This window comes from Leopardus geoffroyi, chromosome C1 (assembly GCF_018350155.1).
Source record: "Leopardus geoffroyi isolate Oge1 chromosome C1, O.geoffroyi_Oge1_pat1.0, whole genome shotgun sequence".
NCBI classification, from domain to species: Eukaryota; Metazoa; Chordata; class Mammalia; order Carnivora; family Felidae; genus Leopardus; species Leopardus geoffroyi.
In genome coordinates this window covers 203,702,266-203,712,886 of record NC_059328.1, presented here as the reverse complement: position 1 = coordinate 203,712,886, position 10,621 = coordinate 203,702,266, and positions in this window count along the sequence as shown.

The window sequence follows — 10,621 nt, the reverse complement described above, 5'->3', positions numbered from 1 at the left end:
TATTTGAATTAATAAGAGTTTATCAAGGTAGCTGGCTGAAAAATCAATATACAGAAATTATTTCTTTAGGCCAGCAACGAATAGTTTGAAAATGAAAATTTTAGAACAACATCTACAAAGCATAATAATCAAGTACCTATGAATAAATATAAAAAGTGAGCATGGGGGTCCCTGGGTGGCTCAGTCGGTTAAGCATCCGACTTCGGCTCAGGTCATGGTCTCATGGTTCGTGGGTTCAAGCCCCGCATAAGGCTCTGTGCTGACAGCTCAGAGCCTGGAGCCCACTTTAGATTCTGTGTCTCCCTCTCTCTCTCTGTCCCTCCCCCACCTGTGCTCTGTCTCTCAAAAATAAATAAAAATATTTTTTTTAAAAGTATGTATGATTTCTACAGAAAAGAATTATATGAAAGGAGGTCCAAATAATTTGCAAGATAGGTGTTATTTGTGGATGTGAAACTTAATATTTTTAAAATACTGGTTATCCCCCAAATTGATAGATTCAGTGCAATCCTGATAACAATGTTAACAGATTTGCTCCTCCCTGCTTTTCTTATTTTGTGGAAGTTGACAAATTGATTCTATAATATATATGGAAATTGCTAACACACTTGAAGAAGACAATCACCTTATCAGTTAAAGCTGATTGCAAAACTGTAGTGATTAAGAGAGTATATTATTGTTTCAAGGGTCAACTGACCAATAGAACCAATAAAGACAAGTGAATAGCTGTTACTTATTTATGAGGAAAGGGGCAATTGAGATGATCTTTTCAATAAATTGTGCTATGGAAATTGGATATCCATATGGAAAAATTAAGTTGGAGCCCTACCTCCCACAACACGCAAAATCAATTACAAATGGATTTTGAATCTAAATGTAGATGGCAAGATCATAAAGCTTTTAGAAAATATTAGAGGAGAATATGACCTTGGTTAGGAGAAGATTTAAGTAGGATACAAAGAACACTAAACATAGAGGAAAGTATTGACATATTTGGCCTCTTGGAAATTAAGACCTCTCTAAAAGGATTAGAAAGCTTGTTTGTAACACATGTAATTGACATAGAGCTCATATTCAGAGTATATAAGACCTACAGTCAATAAGAAAAGTCAGACGTCTAAAAGAATGGGCAAATTACTTAAATAGGCACTTCATAAATGAGGGAATCTAAATGGCCATTAAATTTATGAAAACATGCTCTACTTCATCAGTCATCAGAGGAACTTGGCTGAATCATGAAATTGTTTGTGTTTGACCATTTTGACTGACAAAATGGTCATTTCATATGGTTTAATCTAATATAAATTAAAACCGTGATAAGACCTTGCCACACACCCATTATGATGGATAAAATTTTTAGATCTGACAATACCAAGTGTTGGTGAGGATGTGGACCTATGGGAACTGTTGTACAATGTTAGTGGGAATGTAAGTTGACAACAGTTCAGGACGTCAGTTTGGCATTCCTCACTGGCCCAGCTATTTCACTCCAGCAGACACCCTGAGTAAGAATGAGACTGGAAGCCAAAGGGCTCCATAAAAATCTTCTTTTCCTGCTATTATGAGTTTGAGCCCCGCACTGGACTCTCTGCTGTCAGCACAGATCCAGCTTCAGATCCTCTGTCCTCCTCTTTGCCCCTCCCCCTGCTCTCTCTCTCTCTCTCAAAAATAAACATTTAAAAAAAATGATATGGGTCAGTCTTGAAAATATGTTGCGGTACCTGGCTGGCTCAATCAGTAGAGCATGCAACTCTTGATCTCAGGATCATGAGTTCGAGCCCCACATTGGGTATCGAGATTACTTTAAAAAATAAAATATAATGTTGAACAAAAGCAGCCAACACAAAATAATATATATTGTAACTTAGTGACTTGAATGGCATATCCCCAAAATTGGTGCCTCCCTGGAACCTTAGAATGTGTCCTAATTTGGAAAGCGGGTCTTGCAGATGTAATTAAAGATCTCAAGATGAAATCATGCACACCCACTTTATGCCTTGAAATGCAAAAAGCATATGTCCTCCTTGGAAGGGAACAAAGAGTTGATGATTTCTTTAGAATAGATAACAGCTAAGGAAAGGCCAGATGAAAATGACCAGAGGAAGCTATCATATGTGTATTCCAGACCACCAATGATAGACATCTCAACACTAAAAACACCTGGGCCCTTTGTTCTACCTGGTTCCTGGATGCCTGAGAGGACACATACTCCAGACCTCAATCCTCAATAAAAACCCCAGATCCTAAGCAAAGGGCAGACTTTCTCTCCTTTCCTTACTGAGATCTCCCAGACACTTTGTCTATACCTACACTCTCTCTCTACAGTGAATTCTGCTTTCACCTCCTGCGGGCTTGCATTTGATTTGTATCCTGCACACAGCTAGGGACCCTCTTGGCTGGTCCCTGGACCTAGCCTGCTGGCATCAAAAGCATCTGCATGTGCACCAGGAAATGTACAAGAATATTCACAGCAACTGTTCACAAGATTCCCAAATCAGAAACAACCCAAGGTCCATACACAATACAGTAGACTCTGGTAGAGGTCACAGGTTTGTGGGGGCTGAAACATACAATTTGGGGACCCTCTTTGAGTAGAAGCATACAAAATTACAAATAAGAATTTAGTACGAAAGCAAATATCTCACAAGAACGAAGACATTTAAGGAAGAAGTAACACCAATTGTTCACAAACTCTTCCAAAAAATGAAAGAGAGAACATCAGTCATTACCCCGATATCAACACCAAAGACATCACATGAAAAGGAAAGAAATTCACTCTTTATGAATATAGATACAAAAATTCTCAACAGAATACCAAACTGAATCCAGCAACAAGTAAAAAGGACTATACACCATGACACAGTGGGACTTATCCCAGGAAGGCAGGCTTGGTTCAATGCCACATTAATAGAATAAAGGGCAAGAACCACATGATCGTCTCAGATGCAGAAAAAGCATTTGACAAAATCCAACATTCTTTCATGATGAAAAAAAAAAACAAAACATTTATCGCCCAGAAATAGAAGGGAACTTCCTTACTCTGATAAAAGGTATCCATGAAAAACCAACAGATAAACATCATACTCAATGATGAAAGACTGAAAGCTATCCCCCTAAGGATCAGAAACAAGACAAGGATGTCTACACTCACCAGTTTTAGTCAGCATTATACTAGAGCTTCTACCCAGGGCAATCCAGGGAAGAAAAATGTGTAACTAGAATATGAATATATAGTACAACAAATTAATGTTTACAAACCATACACAAACATTCGATCATGTGAACACATTGCTAAGGCTCCTCCCAGAACCTTGGAAGTGGTCTGGGAAGACAAGGATCCCTGGAGCTAGAGGTTTCTTGGCTTTATAGTATGCCCTACTCTGAACTGTAATGTAACATTATCACACAATGGAAGACTACAACCGCAGTGAAAATGAATACAATACTGTTTCATTCAATGATATGGGTAAGTTGGGGCACCTGGGTGGCGCAGTTAAGCCTGCAACTTTGCTCAGGTCGTGATCTCACGGCTTGTGAGTTTGCGGCGCTCAAATCTGTGTTGTCAGCACAGACCCAGGTTCGGATCCTCTGTCCCCCTGTCTCTTTGCCTCTCCCTCTGCTCTCTCTCTCTCTCTCTCTCTGTCTCTCTCTCTCTGTCTCTCAAAAATAAACATTTATTAAAAAATGATATGGGTCAGTCTTGAAAATATAATGTTGGGGTACCTGGCTGGCTCAATCAGTAGAGCATGCGACTCTTGAGCTCGGGATCGTGAGTTCAAGCCCCACATTGGGCATCGAGATTACTTTAAAAAATAAAATATAATGTTGAACAAAAGCAGCCAACACAAAATAATATATATTGTAATTTAGTGACTTGAATAGCATATCTCCAAAATTGCTGCCTCCCTGTACTAATTTGGAAAGAGGGTCTTGCAGATGTAATTAGTTAAAGATCTCGAGATGAAATTGTGGATTTCAGGTGGGCTGTAAATCCAATGACTAGTGTCTTTATAAGAGAAAAGAGAGGGAGATGTGGACACAGACACAGGGATGGAGGCAGAGACGCTGTCACAAGCCAAAGAACTTGAGTCCCCAGAAGCTAGTCCAGCAAACAAGGATCCTCCCTAGAGCCTTTGGAGGAAGCACTACCCTGCCAATACCTTGATTTTGGACTTCTGACCTCCAGAAGTGTGACACAATACATTTTTGATAACATTTTTTAAGTTTATTTATTTCGAGAGAGGGAGAGAGAGAGAGAGAGAGAGAGAGAGAGAGAGAACCCCAAGCAGGCTCTGCACCATCAACACAGATCCCAACACAGGGCTCAAACCCAGGAACTGTGAGATCATGACCTGAGCTGAAGTCAAAAGTTGGACACTTAACCGACTGAGCCACCGAGGCACCTGGAGAGAATACCTTTTTGTTTTAAGCCACCAAGCTTGTGATTGGTTGCAGGAGCCCTAGGAAGCTAGTACACTGTATAATTACATTTCTAAAAACTACTCTTTAGAAATGTGTACTCACTTACGTTGCACGACAAAGATAAGGAAGGGAGTTATGCCCACAAAGTCAGGAGAGTAATTAACTGTGGGGAGAAGAAGGGCTGAAATCTGGAAAGGACAAGGAGGTATTTCTGGGGTACTGGCAGTGTTCTGTTGCCTGGAGAGTATGACATGATTGTTCACACTCTAATTGTTGAGTTTCACCTTTATATCTTAACCACTTGTGTTTATCTGTATCACTTTTCACAATCACTTAAATATACTCATCAAAAAGTGGGGGAAAAATCATAAAGTCCTCCAAACACAAAAGGTGGCATTAGATGCATTCTAAATTGAAAGAAGAGTTGCCTCTAAGATGATTGGGTTATTAGATGTAAAGAAATGCTCCCTTCTTGCCTAATACACCTGAGAAGCTCAGGACTGGCCCTGGGCAGAGAATAGAGGAGGTCAGTCCCGCTTTCCAGGAAAATCCCCCTCCCCTGGCCGGGCTCCCCCTGCATCCCCCAGGCGGCGCTGCTCTCCACGGAATTCAGCTTCCAGGGACTGGAGACTGCCCTTCCTTTGCTCCTTTAGTGCACAGCCTCATTTTCCAGGAGATTCCCACAAAGGATGATTATGTCCTTGAGGGAAGACACTGTTGCCTGACCAAGGGTTGTGGTCCAGGTCTTGCAGACTTCAACACAATGATAATATCTCCTTCCCTGGATACCCAAGAGGAGGCACAGTAATGGAAGCCCATGCCTCACTCATTGCCTCCCCCCCACCCTCACCCCAAAGTAACCCCTAGACAAAAGCTACTGAGGAGCCTCCAAGGCTGAATCCAGCCTTAGCCCGGCTATGGTGAGGCTGCCTTGGGGCTCCCTCTCTCCCAATCAGGATGAGCAGCTTCTGTGCTCTGGGACTAGCTGGGCTCTCTCATCCCATCTCCCCGATGAGCTGTGAAGCAGGACTCCTGGGTTCTGCTCCTGATACTCTACCAGACCTCCCCTTCTGGGTTTCAAAGTCTTCCGCCCAGCCATCGGGCTTGGGCTGTGATCTGAGAATCCCAGGGAGGCTGAGGCTGAGGTGGAGCAGAATTCAATGCCCAATGTGTTTGTATAGCATGATGCTGTTCTCATCCATCGTCACCATTTCATTCTCATGGTCTCCTTCATAGGATGCCCATCTAACAGATAAGAACACTGAGGCAAAGAGGTTTCATACTTGTCTCTGGACCCAGAGTCTCTTTCATTTGTTCAACAAATATGTATTGAGCATCCACTCTGAGATAGGTCTGGAGCTAGACACTGGGAGTGTGACAGTAAATGAAACAGACAGGTCCCTCCTCCCCCTCTCCCCAGCAACTTACAGTCCAGTGAAGAGGCAGAAATAAACAAGTAGGGGCACCTGGATGGCTCGGTCAGTTAAGCATCCAACTTTTGGTTTTGGCTCAGGTCGTGATCTCACAGTTTCATGAGTTCAGACCCCAGATCAGACTCTGTGCTGACAGCGCAGAGCCTGCTTGGGATTCTTTCTCTCCTTCTCTCTCTGCCCCTCCCCCACTCACGTGGTCTCTGTCTCTCTCAAAAATAAATAACAAATAAACTTAAACAATAAACAAGTAAATGAAGGAACAAGTCATTATAAATAGTGGTAAGTGTTGTGAGGAAAGTGAAGCAGTGAAACGCATCTCTGAAAGGGTGGTGTTTATACCGAAACAAAGAGACGACCATAAGGGCGGCAGAGGAGGAAACAGTCTGTAAGAAGAGCTCAGGGGTTCACAAACGGAGGGGAAACTGGTGTGGCTGGGACAACGAGAGGAAGAGGAGAGAAGGAAATAGATTGGATAGGAAGATGGGACTAGGTCATGCACACCTTATAGGCGGTTCAGCAGTTCATCTAAAGCATAGGAGAGCCATGGAAGAGGGGTAAACAATGGAGAAACATCCTTCAATTTCTATTTTAGAAAGCTCCTCCGGGTGCTTATAAAAGAGATTATTGGGAGGCAAGAGTGGAACAACACATATTCAAACATAGATTTATTGAGCACCTGCAAGTGACTGTGCCAGACCCTCTTCTAGGCTTCTGGAACACATCATAATTTATCAGTTATCCCAAGCAACCAGATGAGATGCAATCCCAGTAGCAGGTAGGAGATGATGGTGGCTTGGACAATGGTGGTGGCATGGAGCAATGAATGACAGAAAGGCAGAATGGGAGAACAGTCGTGGCTAATGTTAATTGAGTACTTACAATGTGCCAGTCCAGTCATACTTCTAAATGCTTCACGGGATATTAAACTAATCCTTCTAGGAAGACTGTGAGCTAGATACTATTATCACCTTCCTCTTAGAGATGAACTAGAGCCCAGAGAAGTTAAAGGGCTACTGCCCATACTTGGATTTGACCCTAGGCGATCTTACTCCAGCACACCACCTTATGAAGTACCCACGTAGGGGAACCTACTTCTCAAGAACTATGCCCAGGTGCTGGTTACAGATTTGCAATTACACAGGATTTACAGCACCCCCTGTCCCCTCCCCACATCTTTAACACTTGGAGACAAGGAGATGGAGGTTGTGCTTCTGGGGGGGGGGGGGGGATGGGAGGATGGGAGGATGGGAGAATGGGAGGATGGGAGCCTCCAGAAGAGATTCTAGAGGAAGGGTCAAGTATATTCAGCTATTCAACTGTGGTTTTTTGTTTGTTCGTTTGTTTGTTTGTTTTTAGTGTTTTTTTAATAACTTTTTTTAAGTTCTTTATTTTTGAGAGAAACTGGTAGTGGGGGAGGGGCACAGAGAGAGGGAAAGAGAGAAAATCCCAAGCAGGCTCCACACTGTCAGTGCAGAGCCTGATATGGGGGCTCAAATCCACAAGCCATGGGACCCTGACCTGAGCTGAACTCAGTGCCCAACCTACTGAGCCACCCAGGCACCCTAAGGGAAATCAGCTCTTCATTTTAGGAAGGATCCTTTGTAGATGATGAATTAGTTTTCTCTTCCTGCTTTCTTTTTTTTTTTAATACGAAATTTATTGTCAAATTGGTTTCCATACAACACCCAGTGCTCATCCCAGCAGGTGCCCTCCTCAATGCCCATCACCCACTTTCCCCTCCCTCCCACATCCCATCAACCCTCAGTTTATTCTCAGTTTTTAAGAGTCTCTTATGATTTGGCTCCCTTCCTCTCTAACTTTTTTTTTTCCCTTCCCCTCCCTCATGGTCTTCTGTTAAGTTTCTCAGGATCCACATAAGAGTGAAAACATATGGTATCTGTCTTTCTCTGTATGACTTATTTCACTTAGCACAACACTCTCCAGTTCCATCCACATTGCTACAAAAGGCCAGATTTAATTCTTTCTCCTTGCCAAGTAGTATTCCATTGTGTATATAAACCACAATTTCTTTATCCATTCATCAGTGGATGGACATTTAGGCTCTTTCCATAATTTGGCTATTGTTGAAAGTGCTGCTATGAACATTGGGGTACAAGTGCCCCTATGCATCAGCACTCCTGTATCCCTTGGGTCAATTCCTAGCAGTGCTATTGCTGGATCATAGGGTAGATCTGTTTTTAATTTTTTGAGGAACCTCCACACTGTTTTCCAGAGTGGCTGCACCAGTGTGCATTCCCACCAACAGTACAAGAGGGTTCCCATTTCTCCACATCCTCGCCAGCATCTATAGTCTCCTGATTTGTTCATTTTGGCCACTCTGACTGGCGTGAGGTGGTATCTGAGTGTGGTTTCGATTTGTATTTCCCTGATGAGGAGTGACGTTGAGCATCTTTTCATGTGCCTATTGGCCATCTGGATGTCTTCCTTAGAGAAGTGTCTATTCAGGCCTATCTCAAGAAACAAGAAAAATCCCAAATACAAAATCCAACAGCACACCTAAAGGAAACAGATGCAGAACAGCAAAGACACCCCAAACCCAGCAGAAGAAGAGAAATAATAAAGATCAGAGCAGAAATAAACAATATAGAATCTAAAAAAACTGTAGAGCAGATCAATGAAAGCAAGAGTTGGTTTTTTGAAAAAATAAACAAAATTGATAAACCTCTAGCCGGGCTTCTCAAAAAGAAAAGGGAGGGGTGCCTGGGTGGCGCAGTCGGTTAGGCGTCCGACTTCAGCCAGGTCACGATCTCGCGGTCCGTGAGTTCGAGCCCCGCGTCAGGCTCTGGGCTGATGGCTCAGAGCCTGGAGCCTGTTTCCGATTCTGTGTCTCCCTCTCTCTCTGCCCCTCCCCCATTCATGCTCTGTCTCTCTCTGTCCCAAAAATAAATAAATGTTGAAAAAAAAAAAAAAAAAAAAAGAAAGAAAAGGGAGATGACCCAACTAGATAAAATCATGAATGAAAATAGAATTATTACAACTAATCCCTCAAAAATACAAGCAATTATCAGGGAATACTATGAAGAATTATATGCCAACAAACTGGACAACCTGGAAGAAATGGACAAATTCCTAAGCACCCACACACTTCCCAAACTCAAACAGGAAGAAATAGAAAACTTGAACAAACCCATAACCAGCGAAGAAATTGAATCAGTTATCAAAGATCTCCCAACAAATAAGAGGCCAGGACCAGATGGCTTCCCTGAGGAATTCTACCAGACATTTAAAGCAGAGATAATACCTATCCTTCTCAAGCTGTTCCAAAAAATAGAAAGGGAAGGAAAACTTCCAGACTCATTCTATGAAGCCAGCATTACTTTGATTCCTAAACCAGACAGAGACCCAGCAAAAAAAGAGAACCAGAGGCCAATATCCCTGATGAATATGGATGCAAAAATTCTCAGTAAGATACTAGCAAACCAAATTCAACAGCATATAAAAAGAATTATTCACCATGATCAAGTGGGATTCATTCCTGCGCTGCAAGGCTGGTTCAACATTCACAAATCAATGTGATACATCACATTAATAAAAGAAAAGAAAAGAAAAGAAAAGAAAAGAAAAGAAAAGAAAAGAAAAGAAAAGAAAGAAAAGAAAAGAACCATATGATCCTGTCAATTGATGCAGAAAAGGCATTTGACAAAATTCAGCATTCTTTCTGAATAAAAACCCTCGAGAAAGTCGGGACAGAAGGAACATACTTAAACATCATAAAAGCCATTTATGAGAAGCCCACAGCTGATATCATTCTCAATGGGGAAAAACTGAGAGCTTTCCCCCGGAGATCAGGAACACGACAGGGATGTCCACTCTCACCGCTATTGTTTAACATAGTGTTGGAAGTTCTAGCATCAGCAATCAGACAACAAAAGGAAATCAAAGGCATCAAAATTTGCAAAGCTGATGTCAAGCTTTCACTTTTTGCAGATGACATGATATTATACATGGGAAACCCGACAGACTCCACCAAAAGTCTGCTAGAACTGATACATGAATTCAGCAAAGTCATGAGATACAAAATCAATGTACAGAAATCAGTTGCATTCTTATACACTAATAATGAAGCAACAGAAAGACAAATAAAGAAACTGATCCCATTCATAAATGCACCCAGAATCATAAAATACCTAGGAATAAACCTAACCAAAGACATGAAAGATCTGTATGCCAAAAACTATAGAAAGCTTATGAAGGAAATTGAAGAAGATATAAAGAAATGGAAAAACATTCCATGCTCACGGGATGGAAGAATAAATATTGTTAAAATGTCAATACTACCCAAAGCTATCTACACATTCAATGCAATCCCAATCAAAATTGCACCAGCATTCTTCTTGAAACTAGAACAAGCAATCTTAAAATTCATATGGAACCACAAAAGGCCCCAAATAGCCAAAGTAATTTTGAAGAAGACCAAAGCAGGAGGCATCACAATCCCAGACTTTAGCCTCCACTACAAAGCTGTAATCATCAAGACAGCATGGTTTTGGCACAAAAACAGATACATAGACAAATGGGATCGAATAGAAACCCCAGAATTAGACCCACAAAAGTATTGCCAACTAATCTTTGACAAAGCAGGAAAGAACATCCAATGGAAAAAAGACAGTCTCTTTAACAAATGGTGCTGGGAGAACTGGACAGCAACATGCAGAAGAATGAAATTAGACCACTTTCTTACACCATTCACAAAAATAAACTCAAAATGGATAAAGGACCTGAATGCGAGACAGGAAACTATCAAA